This window comes from Xyrauchen texanus, chromosome 9 (genome assembly GCF_025860055.1).
Source record: "Xyrauchen texanus isolate HMW12.3.18 chromosome 9, RBS_HiC_50CHRs, whole genome shotgun sequence".
In the NCBI taxonomy this organism is placed as follows: domain Eukaryota; kingdom Metazoa; phylum Chordata; class Actinopteri; order Cypriniformes; family Catostomidae; genus Xyrauchen; species Xyrauchen texanus.
The window spans coordinates 7927340-7948690 of NC_068284.1; the positions used below are offsets into that span (position 1 = coordinate 7927340).

Below are 21351 nucleotides of genomic sequence, written 5' to 3' on the forward strand. Positions count from 1 at the left end.
CATTCCAAGTATTCTGTTGTCTTTAACAAAACTTCAGTTTAGACAATGTTTTTGCGCATTTCCATACTTACATTTGAATGAAAACCACTTGGATTTAAGTGTTGCACACTTTTAGCTTTACTTTCCCAAGGAGATGGGTGTCTGCATAAGAGAGTAGATGTTTGCAGTGGATGGTTTCAATTCTTTGACCTATTGGTTATAGACACATCACACTTCCTTTGGAATACTCAGCTTTGTCATTTGGTTTTCTTTCCAAGTATTCTGTTGATTTCAACAAAACTTCAGTTCAAACAAATTATTTGTGCATTTTCATACTTAAATTCAGTTGAAAACCACTTGGGTTTAAGTGTTCCACAGTTTTAGCTTTACTTTCCCAAGGAGATGGGTGTCTGCATAAGAGAGCAGATGTTTGCAGTGGATGGTTTTGATCCTTTGACCTCTTGGTGATGGGCACATCATGCTTAATTTGCAATACTCTACTTTCCATTTGGTTTTCTTTCCAAGTATTCTGTCGTCTTTAACAAAACTTCAGTTCAGACAATGTTTTTGCCAATTTTCATACTTAAATTCAGTTGAGTCTTGCACAGTTTTAGCTTTACTTTCTCAAGGAGATGGGTGTGTACATAAGAAAGTGTAATAAGTAGCTGGGTGTGTAAATAAGAAAGTGTATGGTTTCGATCCATCGACCTCTGGGTTATGGGCCTAGCACACTTCCGCAGCGCCACTCTGCTGAAACTCACACCAGATGGGACTTGAACCCACAATCCCTGGCTTAGGAGGCAAGTGCCTTATCCATTAGGCCTGTTTCAATGATGTTATAGGCCTTATAGCAGAGGATGCTTTCGATGAAAAACTACTTGGGTAATGGATGGTTTTGATCCATTGATCTCTTGGTGACAGGCACATCATGCTTCCTTTGCAATACTCTACTTTCCAATTGGTTTTCTTTCCACAAAGCTTTAATTCAGACAATGTTTTTGCATATTTTCATACTTACATTCAGTTGAAAACTACTTGGTTAATGGATGGTTTTGATCCTTTGATCTCTTGGTGATGGGCACATCATGCTTCCTTTGCAATATTCTACTTTCCATTTGGTTTTCTTTCCAAGTATTCTGTTGTCTTTAACAAAACTTCAGTTCAGACAATGTTTTTGCGCATTTCCATACTTAAATTTTGTTGAAAACCACTTGGGTTTAAGTGTTGCAGAGTTTTAGCTTTACTTTCCCAAGGAGATGGGTGTCTGCATAAGAGAGCAGATGTTTGCAGTGGATGGTTTTGATCCTTTGACCTCTTGGTGATGGGCACATCATGCTTACTTTACAATACTCTACTTTCCATTTGGTTTTCTTTCCAAGTATTCTGTTGATTTCAACAAAACTTCAGTACAAACTAATTTTTTTGTGCATTTTCATACTTAAATTCAGTTGAAAACCACTTGGGTTTAAGTCTTTTACAGTTTTAGCTTTACTTTCTTAAGGAGATGGGTGTGTACATAAGAAAGTGTATGCTAGCAGAGGATGGTTTCAATCCATCGACCACTGGGTTATGGGGCCAGCACGCTTCCACTGCACCACTCTGCTGAAACTCACCCCAGATGGGACTTGAACCCACAATCCCTGGCTTAGGAGGCCAGTGGCTTATCCATTAGGCCACTGGGGCTGTTTCTATGATGTTATAGGCCTCATAGCAGAGGATGATTTTGATGAAAAACAACTTGTTTTTGTAATGGATGGTTTTGATCCATTGACCTCTTGGGACAGGCACATCATGCTTTCTTTGCAATACTCTACTTTCCAATTGGTTTTCTTTCCACAAAGCTTTAGTTCAGTGTGATGGCCAGGAATTAAGCCACACAATTCTTATATATTCATATTTGCAGTTTATTAATAAATAAAAAGGACATTACTATATTGGTTTGGTTAAGATCTTTTGTTTTTCATGATACCAAGTCCGTGCATGGGCTTAGTTATTTGGCTTAAGGTTAGAACATTAAACCAGTTAAAATTCCTCTTTGGCTAAAATATGATTTGTAGAAACAGGGTTCAAATTGTTAATTCATTTTATAATTAAGATGACTTGAAATATTTGGTACCTGGTGTGTTGTGGGAATGGACCAGTCTAGTGACAAAGAGATTCAAACAGGAAGTTGATCTGTTTTATGGGAATTCTAAAGGAAATGAGACTGTACCAACTTTGATGCATTAGAGGGGACATAGGAAAATGTAATGTCTTGATTAATGTGATTTTTGGTTTAATATAGTTATTTTGCATTAACTAAAATGTAGTCATGGCTCTAAATTTAGTTAAATGTATTGTGTTTATTGCAAGGTTTGTGTTGGTATTGTTGTGAACAGTTGTATGGGTTTGTTCCCCCTTTGTTTGTTTTCATGGTGCTGGCCACTTCTTATAAATTCAGTGTATGGTTTATCTAGAAGGGAGTGACTTATTGTATCCTGGGAAAGGTGGTGTTGAATTTTGTCCTCTGTCAGTTTGAGAGGCTAAGCCCAATTATGTTTTCTGTCAACCCTGGATATTACCTGTGATGTAATCTGGAGGAATACAATTTCTTTAAAGGATGGGGCTGAAGAGAGTTCTGGCGGGGCAAGCTAAGGAAGTTACAGAGGGAGCAACAGGAGGACGGGACAGTGCTGAGAAGGAGTTGGGTAACCTTTCTCAAGATGTTTCTCTCCAAGAGCTAAAAGATCTGTTCCAGACACACATTAACATGCAACAGGCACGAGACAGCCGAATGGAGCAAGAAGCAGCTCGTCAGGAAGGGCGATGGAAGACCCTTCACCACCAGTTTAGCCAGCTTCAACAAGAAGTGCATGTCCGTACTACTCCTGTACCTAATCCAGGACTCGGCACTAGTAGTCATGATGGCCCTGTTTCTCCTCCTTCCATCCGTCAAGCTTCTCAAAACTTCCTGCAGATTTCTAGTAGCGGACAGCCAGCAGCATCACCAATTCTTCATCACAATTTCTATTCCGGGTTAGGACATTCAGCTGTACAAAAGGAGCCACACCTGCAACAGCTGTCAGAGGTAGATGACATAGAGCACTATCTCACGACATTTGAAAGGATAGCTGTGGCGTGTCGGTGGCCGACAACCGACTGGGCAGTTAGACTAGTGCCCCTACTGACAGGTAAACATATGGACATTATTGAATCTCTCGACTACCAGAAAGTCAAAACAGCCATACTTAGTAAATATGACATTAACTCTGAAAGCTATCGTCTGCAGTTCAGGTCTTCCGAGGTGAGGAAGGATGAAAACCCAAAAGAGCTATATGTGAGATTGAAAGAACTGTATCACAAATGGGTTCAACCCCAGAATTGAACCAAGGATGACATTGGTGAAGTAATTGTGCTGGAACAATTTCTGCATATGCTAGCCCCCGATCCTCAAATATGGATTAAAGAACATGATCCAAAAACTGCTTCTGAGGCTGCAGCTTTGGCGGATGTCTTCCTGTCAGCTCGACGGAATAATCAAGAGTGGACTTACAACCAGTGGCGGGGATTCAAAGAACCAAAAAGTCAAGCGAAAATGTCCCAGGGCGGGAATAAGTCCGCAAGTGAGGGTAAGTCTGTGGGTGATTGGGGTGGTCCTGTCATTCAAAGCCCTAACCAGAGGTTTACTAGCAGGAAGAGTGTTGTGTGTCATAAATGTGGACAGGAGGCTCACATTAAACCTAGGTGTCCCAACAATCCTTCTACCAATGCTTATTTGTGTTGTGTGCCACGACCTGTCCACGCTGAGCAGAGAGATGTCCCCTTGCATTATGCGGCTGTAGTCCTTAATGGTCAGGAAGTATGGGCCTTAGTGGACACAGGTAGCATGCAGTCATTGGTTCGCACAGATTTAGTTTCAGAGAGTCTCAGAAATTCTGTTTCAAAGGTGCCTATACGTTGTATTCATGGAGATGAGAAATGTTATTCTACAGCAGATGTTCATGTAGAAGTGCAAGGACAGGTTTATTTGCTGAATGTTGGTCTGGTAGATGATCTTCCATACTCAATGCTTTTAGGCCAAGATTTACCAGTGTTGTTTGATTTGTTCCCTGGTAGGCATGAATGTAATATGGCTGAAACACCGTCTATGGTTAGGAAGAGAGAGGAAGATGTCCAGTATGTAAGTGCATTGCCTTTTTTTGATTCTGATTTAGATGATCAACCAGGAAAATCCCGTAAACCGAAGAGGAAAAAGAGACAGGAAAAATGTAACTTTGTTGCAAATAGTATTGAAGAACCCCTCTCTGAACAGCTTGAATCACATTTTGTGGTCCTGCAAGATATAGGCCTATTGCAACAGGATGATTTAGAGATTGGGCCATTGTACAGAGAGGTACAAAGGTTCCATAGTCAAGGAAGTCCAGAAGGCCATGAGAGTAAATGGTTTTTACAAGATGGAGTGATGTATAGATGGCAGGGTGCAGAGGCCAAGATGGTTGTGCCCCAGAAGGCAAGAGATTTGGTGCTTCAGCTAGGCCATTCGGTCCCATGGGCAGGTCATTTAGGGAGACAAAAGACCATAGCTCGTATTGGCCGTCATTTCTTTTGGCCCAATTTGAGAAAGGATGTGGGTGACTTTTGTAGGAGTTGCCCCGAGTGCCAATATACCACTAGTAGACGTCCCCCTAAAGCTCCTTTAGAACCACTACCTGTTATAGGCATACCATTTGAACAGCTGGGAATGGATGTGGAAGGGCCCCTTGAGCGTAGTAAAACCGGGAACCGGTACATGTTGGTTATTAATGATTATGCCACTAGGTACCTGGAGGTTTTTCCCCTTAAGAAAGTAACAGCCAGGAATGTAGCTCTTTGCCTTGTTCAGCTGTTTGCTAGAGTGGGTTTCCCTAAGGCCATAGTGACTGATCAGGGGTCTAACTTCATGTCTAAACTATTAAAACAAGTGTATCAGTTGTTAGGGATAAAGGGCATAAGGACTACACCCTACCATCCACAGACAGATGGGCTGGTTGAAAGATTCAATCAGACCCTTAAGCAAATGCTACGCAAATTTGTTAATGATTCTGGGGTCAATTGGGACCAGTGGCTCCCTTATCTGTTATTTGCATACAGGGAAGTACCGCAGGCTTCCTTGGGGTTTTCCCCTTTTGAACTGCTGTATGGCCGGGATGTCCGAGGAACCCTGGCCCTTCTGGAGGAAACCTGGAAAGGCGACCACAGGATCACTGGCTCCCAGAATGTTGTTTCCTATGTCCTCCAAATGAGGGAAAGGCTTGAGAGTATGACACAACTTGCTCACAGGCACTTGATCGAATCTCAAAGTCGACAGCGAACCTGGTATGACAAAAAGGCCAGAGCCAGAAGTTTTCAGCCAGGAGCCAAGGTATTGGTGATGCTGCCTAGTGACAACAGTAAGCTACTGGCTAAATGGCAAGGACCTTTTGAGGTGATTCGGAAGTTAGGGTCTACCATCTATGAGATTGCCTTACCAGGGCAGAGCCGATCCAAACGGGTACTCCATATTAACTTATTAAAAGCGTGGCATGAGAGGTCAGATACCGGAGTGGAGGTCCTAATGCTTCGCCGGGTGGAAGATGAAGAGGAGGTTTGTGAACAGTATCTGCCCATTCCTTCTAATGTTACTTTGGACTTTCGGCATCTGTCATTACATCAACAGGCGGGCGTTCAAGGTCTCTGTAGCCCAGAGGTGTTTAAAGAGACTCCTGGAAGAACAAGTTTGGTTCAGCACGACATAGTACTTTGTGATGGAGTAGTACCTCGACGAAGGAGTTATCGTGTGCCTGAACGGCTCTTGACTTCTCTAAAAGAGGAATTGGATCAAACGTTGACTATGAACATCATTGAACCCTCTCGAAGTGATTGGTGTAGTCCTGTGGTGTTGGTTCCCAAGAAGGATGGCAGTCTCCGTTTTTGTGTGGACTTCCGTTATCTTAATTCCGTCTCTAGATTCGACTCCTATCCAACACCCAGAATTGATGAACTGATTGATCGCCTAGGACAAGCTAAATGGATAACCACTATTGACCTATGTAAAGGTTATTGGCAAGTCCCCTTGACTGTCTCGTCAAAAGAACTGACTGCATTCCGCACTCCCTGGGGGCTCTACCATTTTTCTGTTATGCCTTTTGGGTTACATGGGGCTCCCGCTACATTTCAGAGGCTTATGGATCTTGTGTTGTCTGGCCTTTCTGATTATGCAGCTGCATACTTGGATGACATTATTGTGTATAGTTCATCCTGGGAGCAACATCTCCAACATCTGAAGGAGGTGTTCTATCACATTCAGGAGGCGGGTCTCACCATTAACTCTTCCAAGTGTGCTCTGGCTAAAAAGGAAACGGAGTACCTGGGGTATGTAGTCGGTAATGGGGTCATTAGACCCCAGCTTCAAAAGATTGAGGCTATACAAAATTGCCTTTGCCAGAGACAAAAACTCAGATCCGATCATTCTTAGGGATGGCGGGTTGGTACAGAAGATTTGTACTGAACTTCTCTGCTCGTGTGGCACCCCTGACTGATTTGACTCGAAAGAATTGCCCTAACCAGATTTGCTGGACAGAAGCAGCAAAGGAAGCCTTCCAGGACATAAAGGCTGCCGTATGTGAAGAGCCAGTGCTTCATTGCCCTCATTTTGGAAAGCCATTTGTGTTGCAGACTGATGCCTCTGATATTGGCATTGGTGCAGTGCTCCTTCAGGGTGAGTCAGACAGTAGACATCCAGTGGCATATGTCAGTAGGAAGCTGTATCCAAGGGAGGTACGGTATTCCACCGTTGAGAAGGAGTGCCTGGCGGTAAAGTGGGCCTTGGATACCTTCAGGTACTACCTTCTTGGTAGAGAGTTTACCATCGAAACTGATCATCGACCATTGCAGTGGATGGACAGAATGCGGGATACCAACGCTAGAATTACCCGCTGGTATCTTTCTATGCAGCCTTATAAATTTAACATCCAGCATGTGCCTGGGAAAAGTAATACAACTGCTGACTTCCTCTCCCGCTTACCAGTGTGATATCTTAGGTGGGGGGATGTGTGATGGCCAGGAATTAAGCCACACAATTCTTATATATTCATATTTGCAGTTTATTAATAAATAAAAAGGACATTACTATATTGGTTTGGATAAGATCTTTTATTTTTCATTATACCAAGTCCGTGCATGGGCTTAGTTATTTGGCTTAAGGTTAGAACATTAAACCAGTTAAAATTCCTCTTTGGCTAAAATATGATTTGTAAAAACATGGTTCAAATAGTTAATTCATTTTATAATTAAGATGACTTGAAATATTTGGTACCTGGTGTGTTGTGGGAATGGACCAGTCTAGTGACAAAGAGATTCAAACAGGAAGTTGATCTGTTTTATGGGAATTCTAAAGGAAATTAGACTGTACCAACTTTGATGCATTAGAGGGGACATAGGAAAATGTAATGTCTTGATTAATGTGATTTTTGGTTTAATATAGTTATTTTGCATTAACTAAAATGTAGTCATGGCTCTAAATTTAGTTAAATGTATTGTGTTTATTGCAAGGTTTGTGTTGGTATTGTTGTGAACAGTTGTATGGGTTTGTTCCCCCTTTGTTTGTTTTCATGGTGCTGGCCACTTCTTATAAATTCAGTGTATGGTTTATCTAGAAGGGAGTGACTTATTGTATCCTGGGAAAGGTGGTGTTGAATTTTGTCCTCTGTCAGTTTGAGAGGCTAAGCCCAATTATGTCTTCTGTCAACCCTGGATATTACCTGTGATGTAATCTGGAGGAATACAATTTCTTTGATTTTTTTTTTCTTTCCTCTTTAATGAGGTTCGATCACTACTTATCTTGCGTAAGCAAGATTTAATAAACTGTCACAATTGAAGACCGCTTCGCTCCTTGTTTTTTGGCAATGGACTCATTTTTTTGTGGTGATTTGCTAATACTCATGGCAGATCCGTCACATTCAGATAATGTTTTTGCATATTTTCATACTTGCATTCAGTTGAAAAGTACTTGTGTAATGGATGGTTTTGATCCTTTGACCTCTTGGTGATGGGCACATCATGCTTCCTTTGCAATATTCTAATTTCCATTTGGTTTTCTTTCCAAGTATTCTGTTGTCTTTAACAAACTTCAGTTCAGACAATGTTTTTGCACAATTCTTTGACCTATTGGTTATGGACACATCACACTTCCTTTGCAATACTCAGCTTTAAAACCACTTGGGTTTAAGTCTTGCACAGTTTTAGCTTTACTTTCTCAAGGAGATGGGTGTGTACATAAGAAAGTGTAATAAGTAGCTGGGTGTGTAAATAAGAAAGTGTATGCTAGCAGAGGATGGTTTCGATCCATCGACCTCTGGGTTATGGGCCCAGCACGCGTCCGCTGCGCCACCCCAGATGGGACTTGAACCCACAAGGCTTAGGAGGCCAGTGCCTTGTCCATTAGGCCACTGGGGCTGTTTCAATGATGTTAAAGGCCTCATAGCAGAGGATGCTTTCGATGAAAAACTACTTGGGTAATGGATGTTTTTGATCCATTGACCTCTTGGTGACAGGCACATCATGCTCCCTTTGCAATACTCTACTTTCCAATTGGTTTTCTTTCCATAAAGCTTTAGTTCAGACAATGTTTTTGCATATTTTCATTCTTACATTCAGTTGAAAACTACTTGGGTAAGTAGTCACACTTCCTTTGCAATACTCAGCTTTGTCATTTGGTTTTCTTTCCAAGTATTCTGTTGATTTCAACAAAACTTCAGTTCAAACATATTTTTTGTGCATTTTCATATTTAAATTCTGTTGAAAACCACTTGGGTTTAAGTCTTGCACAGTTTTAGCTTTACTTTCTCAAGGAGATGGGTGTGTACATAAGAAAGTGTAATAAGTAGCTGGGTGTGTAAATAAGAAAGTGTATGCTAGCAGAGGATGGTTTCAATCCATCGACCTCTGGGTTATGGGCCCAGCACACTTCCGCTGCCCCACTCTGCTGAAACTCACAAGGCTTAAGAGGCCAGTGCCTTATCCATTTGGCCACTGGGGCTGTTTCAATGATGTTAAAGGCAATATTATGAAGGTGCAGACTCGTAGCCTGCATCTACAGTCCCGCACTCAGAGTCCCGCATTCTCAGACCCCTCGTTTTTCAAGACAGCGCCTCCTGCTGTTCGGAAGATCGTATAACACCCGCACACAGAGTCCCGCGTTCTCAGACCCCTTGTTTTTCGAGACAGCACCTCCTGCTAAATGCCATTGAAAATAATAGGATAGTAGGAAAATAATAGGAAAATTACTGATGGAAGGGATACAATTACAGATTGAACTATCTTTTGAAAAATATTATGTGATATTATATTGCTACAATGTTTTATTTATTCAAATTCCAATTTTTCTTTCAGTTCAACCTATAATGGTCTAATTAACATTATACCATGCTAACATTACAAAACCTGTTTTTTTATATTTCTAATGCGAAGCAAAACTCAAATAAGAATAGACAAAACACCAATAATAAACAATTCTGTACTTTATTTAACAATCACCTAAACATCATCTTGCTGTAAACAGGACAAAGCAAAGAAAAAAGGAAGAAAGAATTGTATTAGTGACTTTACTTTTCGTCTTCAATTGCATTAAAAAAAACTTTTATAAGTCGCTTTGGATAAAAGCGTCATGTAAAATGTAAAGTAAATGCATAAGGTAAAATAATTACTTTCTGGTAGGCGAATGTTCCTTCTTTTTTCATTCTTTTTGCAATCGCTCTGTCAAATTCCTCGACTTCACTAAAATAAAAGATGAATGCCATTGTCAAAAATATTGTGTAATAATATATTTGTTTTTGCAAATGCAAATTACAAGCATACCTAGGGTGATAAGTAGGGCCATGGAGGAAAACCTCCTCAGCTTCCTGCCAGGATAATGCCTGCATCTCACATAGGCCATGAATGATGGCCTGTCCATATAAATAAATAAATAAATAAATAAATATATAAAACATTGCATATATGGCAATAATAGAAACAATCCAATTGACAAACATGTTCGGACCTACCTCAGGAAAAAGAAAACTACAAATTAACTCCACTTCATCTGTGAAGTTCAGTTGAGTTTTAGAATTATCCAGCAGAGCTTTGAGGTGTTGAAAAAGAATGGCACACTGCTGCTCACTGTCCATGTAGACTGGCACACGTGGCTTTAGGGGGAACCACTTTGATGGTTTCACCCACATGAGTTCCATCGCTTATCTCCACTGCTGTCACCTGAAACTCTTCAGCGCTCCTTTCAGTGCTCCGGACCTTCCGAAAGAGTTCTGCATTGGTTTGGAATAAGTGCCATTTTGCAATGTATTTATGTGTGCATGATCTCTGTGTTTTTGCACAAGGACAGTGCCATGCATTTTTTTTTGTATCATAAGACACCATGACTCTGCCTAGTCTGCTGTAATATGAAATAGTTGGCTCATGAACCGATATAAATTTTTTAGATGGAGGGGCTCCAATCTTTGACAGAACTGAAAGTGGTGCATTATTTTCTTTGGCTAGGGTTTGACGATCAACACACAGTTTAATTTTTTCCTTCCCAAACCACTTGCTTTTCACCATTTCTTTAAGACTATCTTCTCTGAGTGAGGGCGAGGTTAAAAAGGTTTTGCAGTATGAAACTGACCGGAGGTGTACACACTGGTATGACTGCAGTCCACTTCTCCATGCCAACTCCATATTAGCTTGGCACTCACCTAATTCACAAGAAACATGATGTTGTTCCCCCCATATTTTAATTTGAACATGGAGAGGAGTAGAAGCCCCATGAATACTTTTGTGGACTGCATACAGTCCATTCTGGGGATCTATGCATTCACTTTTGAGATGGGATGAGGATGAAATGTCCATCATTTTTGCTGTGTGTCTTCGTTCAATGTGCCTTTTTAAATTTTTTCTGTAAAATGTCAAATGACATTTGGGGCATTTCTGCAATACTTTTGGACCCACACGGATGCCAGTTTTTGTGACTGGCCTGACAATGGCAGAGGTGGTTGGTTCGGAGGTGGCAGCAGTGGGTGGCATAGTGCTGGTTGGCACTGAGGTGGCAGCATTGGGTGGCACAGAGGTGGCAGCAGTGGGTGGCATAGTGCTGGTTGGCACTGGGGTGGCAGCAGTGGGTGGCATAGTGCTGGTTGGCACTGAGGTGGCAGCAGTGGGTGGCACAGAGGTGGCAGCAGTGGGTGGCATAGTGCTGGTTTGTACTGATGTGGCAGCAGTGGGTGGCATAGTGCTGGTTGGCACAGAGGTGGCAGCAGTGGGTGGCATAGTGCTGGTTGGCACAGAGGTGGCAGCAGTGGCTGTGGTAGAAGGCGCAGCAGTGGGCGGCACAGAGATGGCAGAAAAGGGCGGCATAACAGTAGGTGGCACAATGATAGATGGCACAGAGGTGGCAGCGATGGCTGTGGTAACTGGAACAGCAATGGCAGTAGCTTGTGCAACAGCAGTTGCCACAGCAGTGGGTGTGATGTTACAGGCATCAGTGGCACTTGCTCTCTTAACGCTCTTACATTTGCAGGAACCTAAATGTGTAATGAAATCTGGCTTTCTTAAAATTGTTGACTGACAGTACAAGCAATGATAATGTTGCTGGGTTCGGCAGGGGCGACCGCATCGATGTATGGTGTACCCTGGAAAACAACAGCAAAGGATTGCACTGTCACACACAGTCTTATGATCTTTCAAAAAGCAAACAAAAAAAAGATGTTTGCAAATGTTACCTTCATGTTGCACTGCTCTGTTGAAGTGTCCCTTGAGATGTTTTTGAACTTTGGACAACTTTGTGGGTTTGAAATATATGGGGTGACAGAATGGGCAGTGAAAATCACTGCAGCATTTTTGACATTTCTGGATTTCTGGAAGTGAATTCCCCCTTTGAATTGTAATATCCATCTTTAAAAAAAAGAGAGAGTCAAACTCAAATTAAAATTTTAAGACCAGCCCACAGAGCCCATACAGTCAAATTTCAGTCAATACAAATTAAAACAAGGAACCCAAACAAAAGGCCAAATTACATATTGTAGCTCACACGTTAATACCATAGACTGGTTAATACATAGTGAAGGCATAGTAAATTTGATTTTTAGGCAATTGTATGAGTTGTAAATGGCTGGCAACAACTTCACAGTTAAATTAATATTGATTCATTTTAATACTTACGTTTTATAAGAACTAATCTAAGTAGTCTACATAAATTATATAAAGTAAAATAATTACTCAGGCATTAATTAATTCAATTTATAGTTTTAGGAGAAACGGTCCGGTAATTAAAAAAAGGTCAAACGGCAAATCTGATTAAATAATTAATGATGACATTCTTTGATATTAACACACTTAATGTATTTAATTGGTCTACATTAAAGTCAACTAATTTTAATCAATAATAATTTTTACAATGGCTTGTCTACAAAATGTCCAAGGTTAAAGGCTAACGTATCAGCTGTCAAAATATTTTCGGGGGAAAAAGGCGAAAAAACATACATTAACGGCTCAAATTTTGTTACAAACTATCTTTATAAATATTAAATGGACTATGTTGGTGTATCGATGAGCTATAAAGTAGTTTGATTAAAAAAGAAATCGAATGATTCGCTAAATAAAATTGACGATACTCACCTTTCAGCTTAAGTTCTTCACATGTTTATCCGATTTGATAGGAGGCGCTGTCTCGAAAAACGAGGGGTCTGAGAATGCGGGACTCTGGGTGCGGGACTGTAGATGCAGGCTCCGAGTCTGCAGCTTCATACTACTCGTTAAAGGCCTCATAGCAGAGGATGCTTTTGATGAAAAACTACTTGGGTAATGGATGGTTTTGATCCATTGACCTCTTGGTGACAGGCACATCATGCTTTCTTTGCAATACTCTACTTTCCAATTGGTTTTCTTTCCACAAAGCTTTAGTTCAGACAATGTTTTTGCATATTTTCATTCTTACATTCAGTTGAAAACTACTTGGGTAATGGATGGTTTTGATCCTTTGACCTCTTGGTGATGGGCACATCATGCTTCCTTTGCAATACTCTACTTTCCATTTGGTTTTCTTTCCAAGTATTCTGTTGTCTTTAACAAACTTCAGTTCAGACATTGTTTTTGCACATTTTCATACTTACATTTGAATGAAAACCACTTGGGTTTAAGTGTTGCACAGTTTTAGCTTTACTTTCTCAAGGAGATGGGTGTCTGCATAAGAGAGTAGACGTTTGCAGTGGATGGTTTCGATTCTTTGACCTATTGGTTATGGACACATCACACTTCCTTTGCAATGCTCAGCTTTGTCATTTGGTTTTCTTTCCAAGTATTCTGTTGATTTCAACAAAACTTCAGTTCAAACTAATTTTTTGTGCATTTTCATACTTAAATTCAGTTGAAAACCACTTGGGTTTAAGTCTTGCACAGTTTTAGCTTTACTTTCTCAAGGAGATGGGTGTCTGCATAAGAGAGTAGATGTTTGCAGTGGATGGTTTCGATTCTTTGACCTATTGGTTATGGACACATCACACTTCCTTTGCAATTCTCAGCTTTATCATTTGGATTTCTTTCCAAGTATTCTGTTGATTTCAACAAAACTTCAGTTCAAACAAATGTTTTGTGCATTTTCATACTTAAATTCAGTTGAAAACCAATTGGGTGTAAGTCTTGCACAGTTTTAGCTTTACTTTCTCAAGGAGATGGGTGTGTACATAAGAAAGTGTAATAAGTAGCTGGGTGTGTAAATAAGAAAGTGTATGCTAGCAGAGGATGGTTTCCATCCATTGACCTCTGGGTTATGGGCCCAGCACGCTTCCGCTGCGCCACTCTGCTGAAACTCACCCTAGATGGGACTTGAACTCACAAGGGTTAGGAGGCCAGTGCCTTATCCATTAGGCCACTGGGGCTGTTTCAGTGATGTTAAAGGCCTCATAGCAGAGGATGCTTTTGATGAAAAACTACTTGGGTAATGGATGGTTTTGATCCATTGACCTCTTGGTGACAGGCACATCATGCTTTCTTTGCAATACTCTACTTTCCAATTGGTTTTCTTTCCACAAAGCTTTAGTTCAGACAATGTTTTTGCATATTTTCATTCTTACATTCAGTTGAAAACTACTTGGGTAATGGATGGTTTTGATCCTTTGACCTCTTGGTGATGGGCACATCATGCTTCCTTTGCAATACTCTACTTTCCATTTGGTTTTCTTTCCAAGTATTCTGTTGTCTTTAACAAACTTCAGTTCAGACAATGTTTTTGCGCATTTTCATACTTACATTTGAATGAAAACCACTTGGGTTTAAGTGTTGCACAGTTTTAGCTTTACTTTCTCAAGGAGATGGGTGTCTGCATAAGAAAGTGTAATAAGTAGCTGGGTGTGTAAATAAGAAAGTGTATGCTAGCAGAGGATGGTTTTGATCCATCGACCTCTGGGTTATGGGCCCAGCACGCTTCCGCTGCGCCACTCTGCTGAAACTCACCCCAGATGGGACTTGAACTCACAAGGCTGAGGAGGCCAGTGCCTTATCCATTAGGATACTGGGGCTGTTTGGGCCGGGTATCGTTCATTCATTTGATTTTGCTTTCGTATATAAAAACGAAAAAACGAGAAAACAACTCCTTTTTTTTTGAAAAACGAAAAAACTAAATTATGACTTGATTTTTGGTTTTCCCGTCCTTGCACGGAAATCAGAAAAACGACTTGATATTCCGATTTTCCCCTGTGGGTGGGGCTAAATCTGATTGGCAGGATATGCATTCATTGTTTTTCAAATTAAGAGTTTTCCAAACACTGTATTTGTTAGCCTGTAAAATTAATAGTCTATATGCATGCTATTTGTCACCCAATTATTTGGCTTCACTGACTGAAAAAATCTATTGAAATAGCCTAAATTCAAGCCTAAAAGCCTGTTCACGCACTGACAGTTGTCATTATACAAATTTAAATAATACATTTATTCTTTGTTTTAGATGTTTTTATTAACTTAAATTCTTATGAATAATATATTTTTTATAATGTCTATTTGTTATTTATGGCCTGTATGCACATACACATAAATATGCTTTGAGGTTCCTAGTAATATGCCACATGCAGGCTATAGTCAAAGTTTAGTGCTATATTACATCGTCATTATAATACAATATAATGCAGGATTGTCATCTGTCCTCTTATGTCAGATTCTTAAATTTAGTCAACAAATTCAATCAGAATGCAAAGACACTGTGTTTGGTGTATGGTTACTATGACCAAATAAATGGAAGTCGGTATCAATATAATACATTTTTGGATTGAGATTTTGGATTGAGATTGACCCAGGCTGTTTAGCCTGTGTCATGTGGATTTACACATACACAGCAAATTATAATTGCATAAATTATGTTAAGAGATTAATGTTTTAAATGTAAAAAATTGTATGTAGAAATATGAAATTATTGGAAAAAAAATGAAACGTCTACTTTTTAACTATATGAAACTAACACCGCCATTAGGTGGCGGCAAGTCTCTAATGAGAGAGTTGATTCCTTTATTCCAGGGGTCGACAAGTAAGGTTGGCATCGGGCCAAAAAATATTTTTGACACTAGATGGCTGGCCAGAACATAGTCAATGGATAATTTAAGAAATTAATTGATGAAAAATGCAACTAGAATTGCATGTGACAGACTGTTACAGTGTCTTTTGTAACTGGTAGTGAGCTGTTACTCTGTGTTAAATCCTGTAGTAGGACAGTCATTAACAAAAAGCCACATTTGTGTGGGGGTGTCCGGGTTTTACACTGAATACATTAATAAAGCAGTAGGGATGAGTCACGATTTTCGAATATTCGATTTGTTGATTTAATTATAGAATATCGAATAGGTTGTGCGATTATTGTCTAACCAGAGGGTGACGCTGCCAATAACGCAAAAGCTGTCACAGGGAACCGGCAAAAGTAATGATTATGAATGTTTCAAATATAGCAAGGAGACATTTTAATTGTTAGTGTATGTGTCGGCTGCAATATTGACCGCAGTAGTTAACGCGCATAGAGAAATGCACATTTCGGATTAGACATAAGCAGAGAGTAGGCTAGTCGATTTCTTTTCGTTTTGAATTGTTTCGTTTAAAATTAGACATTTTTAAGCTTTCTATATATTTCTGGTGTCTGTGAGGCAGCTTAAACACCGAGTTTCGGTTCATTTATAAGATGAGCTCCAGTTCACGAGCAATGCAATCTTGCCGGCGCCTCCATGTCCTGATTATATTGTCTGCTATATTTGCTTCTTATTTATTAACTCCAGGCAATTGGTTGATAAAACATTGATTAAAAATAAGATACAAATGATACAAAACGAAATTAAATTTTTAGAAAGGCTTTCTACAAAACAAAACTTAATGATGGTCAAAATTTCAGGCAGAGGAGTACCAAATCGCCTGGCTGAGGGTGGATGCAGAGCCAAGATTGATGAAGTGTTTCTGCCAAATGCCTCTGTTGCAGCAGATATGTATCATCAAGAAGTTGGGTCAACTCTGACCAGGTTGTCCATGTTTGGCAGTAATCCCATCACATCAGTAGAGGACAGAGCCAGTGTGGAACAGCACTTCACAGAACAGTGGCCTGACATTTCTGTTCTTTTTGATGAGGCAGTGAACTACAATGGCACACCTTTCAAAAATGCGTTGATGTGTCTAATAAACACAACAAAAAGATTTGCCTAAAAATTTTTCATGTTTTATTGATTATCTGATGTTTCAACGATTTACTTAATCAAAATAAATGCATGTAACAAGCTAAAATTTCTGTAAGTGTTTCCATGCATATTGGAAATATAATTTCAATAACATCTTAGTGAAAGCTACCCTACATTTCAGATGACAAATGTGGATATTTGTAGGCCTATGAGATTATTAATTCATGATTCAAAAGTATAACAGTTGTTACTTATTTTTATATATTTGATATAGTCTATTGGTGAAGTAGCTTTTTTAATATAGAACTGCTTTTGAAATTATTATACAAATGTAAAGTCATTCTGTTGGATAATATTTGTTCCTTAGTGTAAAATGGAAGTATATGGTAATTTTATTATATGAGCAAAAAAACGATATGCTGTAACAGTTTTAGAACTAGACAAATCTCTGCATTAATAATATGGTATTAAATGCATTAATAGGCTAATATAAAAATTGCTGTGTTTGCTCGGGATTTGAACCCGTGTCATGATCGTAACGTAAGTTCTACCACTCGGCCATGAGGGTACTCACTGAGAAAAGCCCAAACGTTCATTTCTCCAGTGTGTGTTCGCTCACATGAGCGAGAAGCGCTCTTCATTCGTTTCATTCCTCAATAGAATAGTAAAAAAATATCAGCTTAATTGCACCTAATTTATTTTTGTTTGTTTATTTGATTTTTTTTTTTGTTATCGCGCTGCTCCCCGGCCCGGGGAATAGGCTTATGTCGCCAACCGACGTCAAGATAGGCCTACAATATGAAATATATAGGCTATATATTGTTCTTGTCTCTATTTTTTCTATTTTTCTGGGCTAAAAATGTTTTATTCTGTTTACCATAGTTGTAGTATTTCATCTTTACTGTTAATTGACATTAACCCCACTTACATTTCAAAATGCGGCAATTGCTGCTGTTTTGCACAATATCCATTTGCGCCACCTGGCGGTCATTTCGTGAATGACTTGAAATGCGACTGGTTTATTTTTCTCTGTGGCGATAATAGGCATTTTGGTTGACTACTGTAGGTGTTTGCCAATGACTGTCTTGAAAGGCATCCTCAAAACTGTAGTGAGCAGGAGTATAGGGACGGCAAAAGTAACCTATATTGCGATGGAATGCAATATAAACTATAAGAAGGGCCTTCTCTCCATTCAGCCTTTTGTCTGATAACCACCGTGACAACTTCAATGCGTGAACATGTTTACATTTAGGCTATTTCAATAGATTTTTTCAGTCAGTGAAGCCAAATAATTGGGTGACAAATAGCATGCATATAGACTATTAAATTTACAGGCTAAAAAATACAGTGTTTGGAAAACTCTTAATTTGAAAAACAATGAATGCATATCCTGCCAATCAGATTTAGCCCAACCCACAGGGGAAAATCGGAATATCAAGTCGTTTTTCTGATTTCCGTGCAAGAACGGGAAAACCAAAAATCAAGTTATTATAATTTAGTTTTTTCGTTTTTCAAAAAAAACGAAAAAACGAAAAAAGGAGTTGTTTTCTCATTTTTTCGTTTTTATATATGAAAGCAAAAACAAATGAACGAACGATACCCGGACCCTGTTTCAATGATGTTAAAGGCCTCATAGCAGAGGATGCTTTTGATGAAAAACTACTTGGGTAATGGATGGTTTTGATCCATTGACCTCTTGGTGACAGGCACATCATGCTTTCTTTGCAATACTCTACTTTCCAATTGGTTTTCTTTCCACAAAGCTTTAGTTCAGACAATGTTTTTGCATATTTTCATTCTTACATTCAGTTGAAAACTACTTGGGTAATGGATGGTTTTGATCCTTTGACCTCTTGGTGATGGGCACATCATGCTTCCTTTGCAATACTCTACTTTCCATTTGGTTTTCTTTCCAAGTATTCTGTTGTCTTTAACAAACTTCAGTTCAGACATTGTTTTTGCACATTTTCATACTTACATTTGAATGAAAACCACTTGGGTTTAAGTGTTGCACAGTTTTACCTTTACTTTCCCAAGGAGATGGGTGTCTGCATAAGAGAGTAGACGTTTGCAGTGGATGGTTTCGATTCTTTGACCTATTGGTTATGGACACATCACACTTCCTTTGCAATACTCAGCTTTGTCATTTGGTTTTCTTTCCAAGTATTCTGTTGATTTCAACAAAACTTCAGTTCAAACAAATTTTTTGTGCATTTTCATACTTAAATTCAGTTGAAAACCACTTGGGTTTAAGTGTTGCACAGTTTTACCTTTACTTTCCCAAGGAGATGGGTGTCTGCATAAGAGAGTAGACGTTTGCAGTGGATGGTTTCGATTCTTTGACCTATTGGTTATGGACACATCACACTTCCTTTGCAATACTCAGCTTTGTCATTTGGTTTTCTTTCCAAGTATTCTGTTGATTTCAACAAAACTTCAGTTCAAACAAATTTTTTGTGCATTTTCATACTTAAATTCAGTTGAAAACCACTTGGGTTTAAGACTTGCACAATTTTAGCTTTACTTTCTCAAGGAGATGGGTGTCTGCATAAGAGAGTAGATGTTTGCAGTGGATGGTTTCGATTCTTTGACCTATTGGTTATGGACACATCACACTTCCTTTGCAATACTCAGCTTTATCATTTGGATTTCTTTCCAAGTATTCTGTTGATTTCAACAAAACTTCAGTTCAAACAAATTTTTTGTGCATTTTCATACTTAAATTCAGTTGAAAACCACTTGGGTTTAAGTGTTGCACAGTTTTACCTTTACTTTCTCAAGGAGATGGGTGTGTACATAAGAAAGTGTAATAAGTAGCTGGGTGTGTAAATAAGAAAGTGTATGCTAGCAGAGGATGGTTTCGATCCTTCGACCTCTGGGTTATGGGCCCAGCACGCTTCCGCTGCGCCACTCTGCTGAAACTCACCCCAGATGGGACTTGAACTCACAAGGCTTAGGAGGCCAGTGCCTTATCCATTAGGATACTGGGGCTGTTTCAATGATGTTAAAGGCCTCATAGCAGAGGATGCTTTTGATGAAAAACTACTTGGGTAATGGATGGTTTTGATCCATTGACCTCTTGGTGACAGGCACATCATGCTTTCTTTGCAATACTCTACTTTCCAATTGGTTTTCTTTCCACAAAGCTTTAGTTCAGACAATGTTTTTGCATATTTTCATTCTTACATTCAGTTGAAAACTACTTGGGTAATGGATGGTTTTGATCCTTTGACCTCTTGGTGATGGGCACATCATGCTTCCTTTGCAATACTCTACTTTCCATTTGGTTTTCTTTCCAAGTATTCTGTTGTCTTTAACAAACTTCAGTTCAGACAATGTTTTTGCGCATTTTCATACTTACATTTGAATGAAAACCACTTGGGTTTAAGTGTTGCACAGTTTTACCTTTACTTTCTCAAGGAGATGGGTGTCTGCATAAGAGAGTAGACGTTTGCAGTGGATGGTTTCGATTCTTTGACCTATTGGTTATGGACACATCACACTTCCTTTGCAATACTCAGCTTTGTCATTTGGTTTTCTTTCCAAGTATTCTGTTGATTTCAACAAAACTTCAGTTCAAACAAATTTTTTGTGCATTTTCATACTTAAATTCAGTTGAAAACCACTTGGGTTTAAGTCTTGCACAGTTTTACCTTTACTTTCCCAAGGAGATGGGTGTCTGCATAAGAGAGTAGACGTTTGCAGTGGATGGTTTCGATTCTTTGACCTATTGGTTATGGACACATCACACTTCCTTTGCAATACTCAGCTTTGTCATTTGGTTTTCTTTCCAAGTATTCTGTTGATTTCAACAAAACTTCAGTTCAAACAAATTTTTTGTGCATTTTCATACTTAAATTCAGTTGAAAACCACTTGGGTTTAAGTCTTGCACAGTTTTAGCTTTACTTTCTCAAGGAGATGGGTGTCTGCATAAGAGAGTAGATGTTTGCAGTGGATGGTTTCGATTCTTTGACCTATTGGTTATGGACACATCACACTTCCTTTGCAATACTCAGCTTTATCATTTGGTTTTCTTTCCAAGTATTCTGTTGATTTCAACAAAACTTCAGTTCAAATAAATTTTTTGTCCATTTTCATACTTACATTCAGTTGAAAACCACTTGGGTTTAAGTCTTGCATAGTTTTAGCTTTACTTTCTCAAGGAGATGGGTGTGTACATAAGAAAGTGTAATAAGTAGCTGGGTGTGTAAATAAGAAAGTGTATGCTAGCAGAGGATGGTTTCGATCCATCGACCTCTGGGTTATGGGCCCAGCACGCTTCCGCTGCGCCACTCTGCTGAAACTCACCCCAGATGGGACTTGAACTCACAAGGCTTAGGAGGCCAGTGCCTTATCCATTAGGCTACTGGGGCTGTTTCAATGATGTTAAAGGCCTCATAGCAGAGGATGCTTTTGATGAAAAACTACTTGGGTAATGGATGGTTTTGATCCATTGACCTCTTGGTGACAGGCACATCATGCTTTCTTTGCAATACTCTACTTTCCAATTGGTTTTCTTTCCACAAAGCTTTAGTTCAGACAATGTTTTTGCATATTTTCATTCTTACATTCAGTTGAAAACTACTTGGGTAATGGATGGTTTTGATCCTTTGACCTCTTGGTGATGGGCACATCATGCTTCCTTTGCAATACTCTACTTTCCATTTGGTTTTCTTTCCAAGTATTCTGTTGTCTTTAACAAACTTC

At 39.4% G+C, this 21351-nt stretch overlaps 2 non-coding genes across 2 annotated transcripts; both read right to left on the reverse strand.

The window, feature by feature from the left end:
• Positions 1-1589: 1589 nt before the first annotated feature.
• Positions 1590-1662, reverse strand: trnar-ccu (transfer RNA arginine (anticodon CCU)). The gene has a single exon. It is a non-coding gene; the product is annotated as a tRNA-Arg (tRNA).
• Positions 1663-20871: 19209 nt separating this feature from the next.
• trnam-cau (transfer RNA methionine (anticodon CAU)) lies at positions 20872-20943 on the reverse strand. The gene has a single exon. It is a non-coding gene; the product is annotated as a tRNA-Met (tRNA).
• Positions 20944-21351: the final 408 nt, after the last annotated feature.